The sequence below is a fragment of the Cryptotermes secundus genome, unplaced genomic scaffold (genome assembly GCF_002891405.2).
Source record: "Cryptotermes secundus unplaced genomic scaffold, Csec_1.0 scaffold144, whole genome shotgun sequence".
Classification (NCBI taxonomy): Eukaryota; Metazoa; Arthropoda; class Insecta; order Blattodea; family Kalotermitidae; genus Cryptotermes; species Cryptotermes secundus.
Window position 1 is genome coordinate 1,680,270 of NW_019740655.1, and position 8,332 is coordinate 1,688,601.

Here is an 8,332-nt window from a genome sequence, read left to right on the forward strand (position 1 = left end):
GACCCGGGATCGAACCTGGGCCGCCGCGGTGGGAAGCCAGCGACTAACCGCTTGAGCTATGGCGCGGCCATCATACACAGTTACTGCACAGGCTTGTGTACACGTTTGAATATTTATTGCAAGGTTCATAAATGGCTTTGCAACGAGAAATGAGTAATGATGCCAATAGATATGGGGTCAAAGATACTATACGAATACCCTTATCAAATAACTTCCAAAAGTAGACAAATAAAAGCAAAATTGTACATCGATACAAACCAACCTCTACTGCGGCCATATTCCAGTCGAGTATTTTTCGCAGATATTCCACTGATCTCCCCACGTGAAGGCGGGATAGAATACACCCACCGAAACCCTTCAATCGTAGAAAGTGACGAAAAGGGAGCCCGGTGTCTTGGGATGTAACTGGGCCATCCAGTCACTGGGGATATAAATACAGGGGCCAGGTCTTCCAAGTTGGCATTTGGGTGGAAGGCTTACGACCTTGCTATGTAAATATTTATAAACTCCGTGGCCTGTAGTCCGCAAGCGAACTATACCGACCGAGCGACCGCCGCTTGTCGGCGAAGTTAGTGCCAACTTTAGCGGATAGAGGGTGTCACGTGGTCAATGCAACGGATCCCCACGGCCGTTAATCTCGGTTTTCTAGACCGGAGCCGCTATTTCCTCGAAATAGCTCCACAATTATCCTCACGAGGTAGAGTGGACCCCTTTCCAGACCCACTACTTCTCAGAAAATCTGGCAGCGCCGGGAATCGAACCTGGGGTCTCTGGATCTGTAGGCAGGAACTCTGACCACTAGACCACAGAGGCGGTCTCTTCTAAGGAAAGATGTGGCTAAAAAGGGTTGGTTTGCCAATGATGACGAGTCCATCGATTATTCTCTTATAACTTTCAAACAGACATCAGAATCTACAGTTTCAGCGCTCTATAATTCTCTTACCTCAATGCAGTTAACAACACCCACAAATCCAAAAGTCTGGAAGCAAGGTACTGCGGAATTAAGGTGTATAGAAAACGGGAAAACTTATATCCCCCGCATATCAAGCGCTCTGCAGACTGGACACAGGTTTCAAAACAGAATACTTTTGTCAGCGCACTCAAAAACATACAAAACTTTCAAACAAAAGCGTTCGCACGTCTTCTTACAGATAACAATTCGATATCAAGTTGGTTGTACGAGATACCTGTTGCTCGTCGTACCACTTCTAAGTGGGCATGCCTAAAAGTGCACAAGCATAAGCTGCATAAGGTAAGGTAAAGCTGTCCCTGTGCATAAATAATTAGGAACCACGCCATGAAGGCGTATGAGGGAGTGGATGTATAGATCCATATTTTCTTCACCTCGGCATTAGTTGGAGGGGAATGGTCAGTTTCACGCCCGGACCGTTTTATTCCCGAAGAGAGCCTCCGGTACCCATTGGATATGAGGCTGGGTGGGCCCCAGAGCCTGCCTGCACAACGTGGAGAAAATTCTTGACCTTACCGGGACTCAAACTCCGACCCCTCTGTCGTCCAGCCCGTAGCAAGTCGCTATACTGTCTGCTCTATCCCTATTCCTAACACTTTATTATAAGACTATTTATAACACCTATTGCAGGCGCTTTTTGGATTGGTCATTCATTGAAAATGATTGACCAAGCTGAAACGCATCTGAAAGCAAAATTATATATGTAAACTAGCTGTACCCGGCCACGCGTTGCTGTGGCTCAGTCTAACGAAATATTTCAATTCAAACGCAGATCAATCGACACAGCTCAATCCCACCGCCAATTGCACTGAAAAATAAGGAGAACAGTTAAGAAAACGAAATGAAAAACTATGAAAAATAAACTATACTCACGAAATGAACGCTATGGTAAACGACACAGCCCAATTCCAACCCCAAATCCAATTTATATTTATATAGATGTAACGTGTTTGGGCACGTCATGCGAGTATTTATTGTTCTTCGCTTTTACACTTTTACACTTTGCAAGGATTGCCACTTGCAGTATCAGAACTAATTCGGACGGGATAGGGAATACCTTATCGAAGAGTTAGTTTCATCTGTTGCTTAGGAAATGCTAGCACAGAACACCTTGTAGAAGTGTTTGGTTTCATCCGTTGTTACGCAACGGAACCTCTTATCCTCTCATCTCCGGGGAAACGCGTTTGATGTTTCGGCAATGTTATTGCGTTTCCATGGAATTATACTCTCCGGTTTCATCCGTTGTTACGCAACGGAACCTCTTATCCTATGCAAGCGGTGAAGAACTTTCGGAGATCTTCGAAGGGTAACAAACCAACATTTACGTTTTTATTTATATAAATAGATAGAAGATAGATTGACATTTTTAATGATTTTAACATCATAAAGTATTAAAATACATTTTTAGTGAGTGACATATTCTTGATGTCTTTTAAATTGTTGCATTATTTACGTGTACTTTGATAATAAGAATATGTAGCGTGTTACCTATGTAACGTTGTTGTGGTCACGTGTCTCCTATTCAGTGCGACAAATAACTTCCACGCACGTCTCGGATTCAGCGAATAAGTTATTGAACGCTCACTTTTACACCAGCGAGTACAATTACTATCACGTCCAGTATGACCGAAAACTCTTCGGAGTCGGACTATTATAACCTGGTTTCGGACGCATCATTTCCGCTGTTTCAACAGTTCGTTGCCACGGTTATTCCTAGGCAACGATCTGTTGGTATTCGATGGACGATGTTTAACACGTTACAGTATATTAATATTGAGTACAGTTAATACTTTAACAACCAACCAGTCACAGGTGTGCCATGTATATAATAGGTATATAAAAACACGCGCGTTCGAATGTAACGTTGTGTCAAAATTTCGAAGCAATCGGTGAAGAACTTTCGGAGATCTTCGAGGGCTAACAAACCAACATTTACATGGAATATATATGTAAAGCCTCCACAAGAAGCTGCAGATTAAAAATTATCATCGTCAATGCTTCGTCTACTTTTCTAATATACAAGGACAGCTAAGCTTGTGGCATCATTTCCGTATGTGCATGTGTGCCTAGCCGGTCACGGTAGCCGAGAGGTCTAAGGCATGTACTGTCTTCGCTCGCTTGGAAACCGGGATCGTGGATTCAAATCCCACTCAGGGCATGGATGTTTAGTTTGTATGTGTGAGATTTTCTGTGTTTGTGTACAGGTAGAGGCCTTGCGACGAGCTGATCACCCGCCCAAGGAGTCCTACCGAATGTGTAAGATCTAGAAAAACCGAAGTGAACGGAGAAGTTCACGGAAGTGCCAAGGAAAAAAAAATGTGTCCCTAACCCAATAACTGATGCACCAATTACACAATTCCCGAAGCTTCTTACGAATGTGACTCCATTAAAGAAAATTCCCCCTTTAAACCGCTGCCATCCATAATAAACTATGTCTAAAACATCTATGATGACGCACCATCATCGTCATATAGGTCAGAGACTTAGATCGTTACGTCATCAATACAAAATTACTAGATTATATTTCATACATACAAAACGAACAAAGGTCGACACACAAGCGGCCTCCGTAGTCTAGAGGTAACGTTCCCACCTCATGACTCGTAGTACGCGGGTTCAAATACCCGGCGGAGGTCGTCGAATTTTTAAGGGCGGAAAAATTCAGGGAAGAAGTCCTCCGAGAGGGACTTTAAGCCGTGGGTCCCGTGTCGTAGCTTTACGGCACGTAAAAGAACCTCATATCTCCAAAGGAGGTCACTGAGCCAAATTCAAGGACGTTTCCCGCCCAACAGCAGCCTCCAATACCTCTGGTAGATGGGGGAAGCATTATAGATACTTCTCAGCCAGTAGAGCCGGTCTCGCTGGCTGGGCAGGACTTATGGTAAGCACCAGTACCGGTGGGATATAAAGACTGGTAGAAATCATAGAGGGAAGCACAATGGACCAATACAGGTCTAAGTGCATGGGGAAACCCACCCTCTCCAATAACTAAGGTCGACACACCAAAAATGTAATTGAGCACACAGAAATCTTTTGCTCCAAGGTTGCACGCTCAATACATAATAACCCTCAAAGATATTTTAAATAAACGCATTACTAATCTGACAGCTGTGCGAATTCGTCTCTAGGTGCAATTTCAAAAATAACTCCGAAAAACATCCCATTAGTTTCATGTCCGTTCCTCTGTCCGCATATAACGGGCCCCAATTACCTGACCATTTTTATCCAACTATGAATGTAGATCCGGTTTGAGTTTATGAGATTTGGCTTTCTCATTTTGCTATGCATGTAATGGAGAAGACAGTTTTCTCCGAAACTTCGGTACCCACATCCGAAACTACACGACGGTACATCACAGAATACCGCATGTTTGTCATTCTGATATTTGTTTAGTTTTATTTATTTTAAAGAATACGTTAGTGAAAGCCCTGTAGCAACAAAATAATTAGGCTGCAAATTCTGTGAAGTGCTCCTGCAATTTTCGTAATCAAGAATAGTAGTCGTACTTACTCTGTGGGTTTGAAGACGCGTCCCTCAATAGAAATAAACTTTCATAAAACCACAAGTGAAGCTACGTACAAAAGAGCGTTCTGAATCTAATTTCACTGAACTGTGTGAACGTGTGCGTGTAAACACCCGTAGGCTTCAGGTGATTATATCAGGTAGTTTTATCATAGAATATTTATTCATGCGATAGCAGCAAATTGGCTCGGCGCTTACATGAATCACCCGGGATCGATTCTTTACATTTTAACCGCTGTTTTATCAACAGAGCAACGTATACAGCGTCGAATGAGATGGACAGATAATACTGAATGGGTTTGCAAACAGAGATATAGGATGACAATCCAGTTATTCGCTTGGAGAGACCGTGGAAAACCACAAACATGTGTAGTATAAAGTTTATTTCTTGCAACTGCCTTTGAACAGTTTATATGACTATTTATAACTTCGCTTCGGGATGCGTTTTGGATTGGTGGGCCATTCAAAAAAACCTAGCTGAAACGCATCTGAAAGCAAAATTATATATATATAAAACAAAACAAACTCCGTGGTCTTAGTCGGCAAGCGAAATATACAGACCGAGCGAACGCCGTTTGTCGGCGATTTTTTTTTAATTCTCTTGGCGGGGGGTGGAGTGCAACTGGGTCCACTCGGAATGACGGCCACTGATTCGCCTATTGTAGCTTGCCCCGGGTGATTATGATGATGGAGAAATTGGTGGAATGAAGATTGGCAGGGGAAACAGAAGTACTCTAGGAAAACCCGCCCCAGCGCCACTCTGTCCACCGCAAATCCCACTTGACCAGACCCTGGATCGAACCCGGGCCGCCGCGGTGGGAAGCCAGCGACTAACCGCTTGAGCTATGGCGCGGCCTTCTCGGTGAAGTTAGTGCTAAATCTGTGGACAGTGGGTGTCACGTGGTCAGCACAACGGATCCCCACGGCCGTTAATCTCGGTTTTCTAGACCGAAGCCGCTATTTCCTTGAAATGGCTCATCAATTATCCTCACGAGGCTGAGCGGACTCCGTTCCAGACCCACTACTTCTCACAAAATCTGGTAGGGCCAGGAATCGACCCCGAGACTTCTGGATCTGTAGCCAGGAACTCTGACCACTAGACTACAGAGGCGGTCATATATATAAAAAAACTAGTTATAAAGTGTAGATGGACAATTGAAAGATATATACTTCAATAATGACAACCGGCAACTCAACTGAGATTTGAACTGGGTATCCCAGAATCGGGGACAGGTATTCGAAAAACGTACGGTTCGAATCTTGTCAGGAGAACCTGCTATAATGACGCACACGTACTTCGCGATTTGTCTTGGGCTCTCAAAACAAGTTCAGGGAGATATTTTCAAACAGGCCACGACAGTTTCATTCAAAATTCCATTCATCATCATCTCATCTCATGACATATATATATCATCTACAATCGCTGCGGTCAACATTTGTATACATCACCATTCACACACACACATATATAAAATATATATACTTGGTCGTCGACTTACGACCGACTTCCGTTCTGACTGACAGGTCGTAAGTCGATCTGATCGTATGTCGGCCATATTATTTATTAACAGTATTGTTTAACCTTTCTAATCTTTTTATCATCTTTATAATTTATTTTTAAAAACTTTTACATTTTAATCATCTTTTATTTTTCATTTTTTTTTTGTGGTTGTAAGTCGAAGACCAAGTGTATATTGTATATGCACAATATATAGTGCGTACAATCAAGTGCGCGCCGCGGCTGCAATTTGCCGTNCTAAGAATGCCAGTGAATATGGCTTCGCGAGTGTGGATACAAACATTGATCGATTTCGTCAGGAAACCGAGAAACTTAATTTTGCTGTTTCATACCTGAGTCGATTTATTTCTCCCATCAAGACAAACAGGGGGACCATGACAATATTTTCACATCAACCGTTATAATAAAACGTGTCTTGATGGTCAAAAACGACATATATATGAGTCAAAGGAGCTAGAGTCATGTAACAAATCACTACAAGCCACAAAAATTTTTCATTGAATTGTAGTGCACAGTTCTCTAAACGGGCAAGCTAATCAAAAATATAGGTCTCCAACTGAATGTAATGTGACATGAGGGCTCAAAGACAAAATTGTGGAACTAGAAGAGATCGCCGTTGCTAGGGAACGGACCTGTAAAGTCAGCGTAACAGTGGAGGAATTGTTGGAAGGGGTTTTATATGCGGTCTGCTGCAACGGCTACGTCAAACGACAAAGCAGCTGCAAGAAAATGTTTTCTGTGCGCTCTCTACCTCAAGTCTCAAAAGGCGTGGCGCTGAAACGAATGATTGGCGGTAAACCGCAGTCTTAATGTAACTCTAACACTGAGCTACATCTGTAACCTCATATGAGGTACCACATTCCCAGTTGATATTTATCGGAGTGAGCGCGAAGACGGGTAAAATAGCGGGACTGTTGTATGAGTTAAGAAAGGCACCCCTCACACATTCGCAGACCTACCTCCTTTCCTTTCAGTAGTAGCAACAGGAGTCTGCATACCGACTGGAAACACTGAAATGTTCCTTGCAGCTGTTTATAATTCTCCATAAAGACTGTGGAGTGACAGCCATCAGAAAGCTATTAGGTTTTAGAAATAAATTTATCCTGGCAGACGACCTGAATGCAAAGCACTCACTTTGATATAGTAAAGTTTCAGACCCCTCAGGCTTGAAACTCTTGGAATTATATATCAGTTCTATCTTAGAAATTTCAGCTCCACAATGGTCAACGCATTACACGCCTGATGGTACAGATGAAATTCTTGACACTGTGGTACATCAGGATGTCCGACTGTCAGAGGCAACTGTCACTGACATCCTGGACTCAGATCACTTACCAGTAATATTTAGAATTCTGGACCCCTGTTATAACGAGGGAAACTTCAGATCCAGTTGAAAAACTGACTGAGACTGATTTCCAAGTCTCACCTCTGAACTAATATCTCCAAATATCCAAATTCACTTTTCTAATGAAACTGGTAAAGCAGTACGTGACTTTGCAGCCTCTATGGCTTCGGCACACAGACTACAAAAACTACAATTTTTGACTGTAAATACAAAATATCTGGCCTAGATCGTTTATTGAAGCATAACAGAAAGCTTTGAAAATTATGGCAAGAAACCAGGGATCAAGCATGTAAAACAGCAGTAAGCTGGGTCACTTGGAATATCACAAGAATGGTCTGGAAGGAGCATTTGAAAGATGGGAAACAAAGGTGAGGTCACACCTCAAGCAATATGACCTTTTGCGAAATCCCTCACAAAAAGGGGAAGGCCAAAGACACCAGCCACAATTCATGGTGCCTTATGCCCCATATTTTGTCCAATAGATAAAGCCAACGTAACTGCAAACTGCTTAGAAAACCAGTTCAGAGCACATGACTTGTGTGACTATGAAAACAGAAGACGTGTGGAGGCTAAAGGCTGGCTACCATCAATGAAGACGCCCCTCTTAATTTCCGACCCTGTGACATCTCAAAAGTAATATAATCCTTGAAATTAGAGAAGGCCTGTGGCTTCAGTTGCATTCCAAATGAATGTCTCCGACATTTTGCAAGGCCTCTCAAGCATTTAACACTGCCTTCGGTTTGGTCACTTCCTGACACCTTGGAAGGAAGCAAAAATAGAATAGAATAGAAACATTCATCATTGGAAACTACCTTCAAAAGCGCTGATGTGTCATATGACCACTGTTTCAAGATTTCTAATAACTATTTTTGCTGATTTTGAGGCATTTCTTTAGCAATTGCATAATGGAAGTAACACAAAATGTACTATGGTTATTTGGCTCAAATGATGATGTCATTCTGACTTCAACAGCAGT

General features: G+C 42.6%; 1 protein-coding gene across 1 annotated transcript in view; it reads right to left on the reverse strand.

Moving 5' to 3' along the window:
- LOC111872364 (calcyphosin-like protein) overlaps positions 1-4,594 on the reverse strand; it is a 58,611-nt gene extending 54,017 nt beyond the window's left edge. The window contains exon 1 of the mRNA XM_023866165.2: positions 4,481-4,594. The gene's annotated coding sequence lies outside the window, so the exon portion shown is untranslated. The remainder of the gene's footprint in view (positions 1-4,480) is intronic.
- Between the last annotated feature and the right edge of the window lie 3,738 nt (positions 4,595-8,332).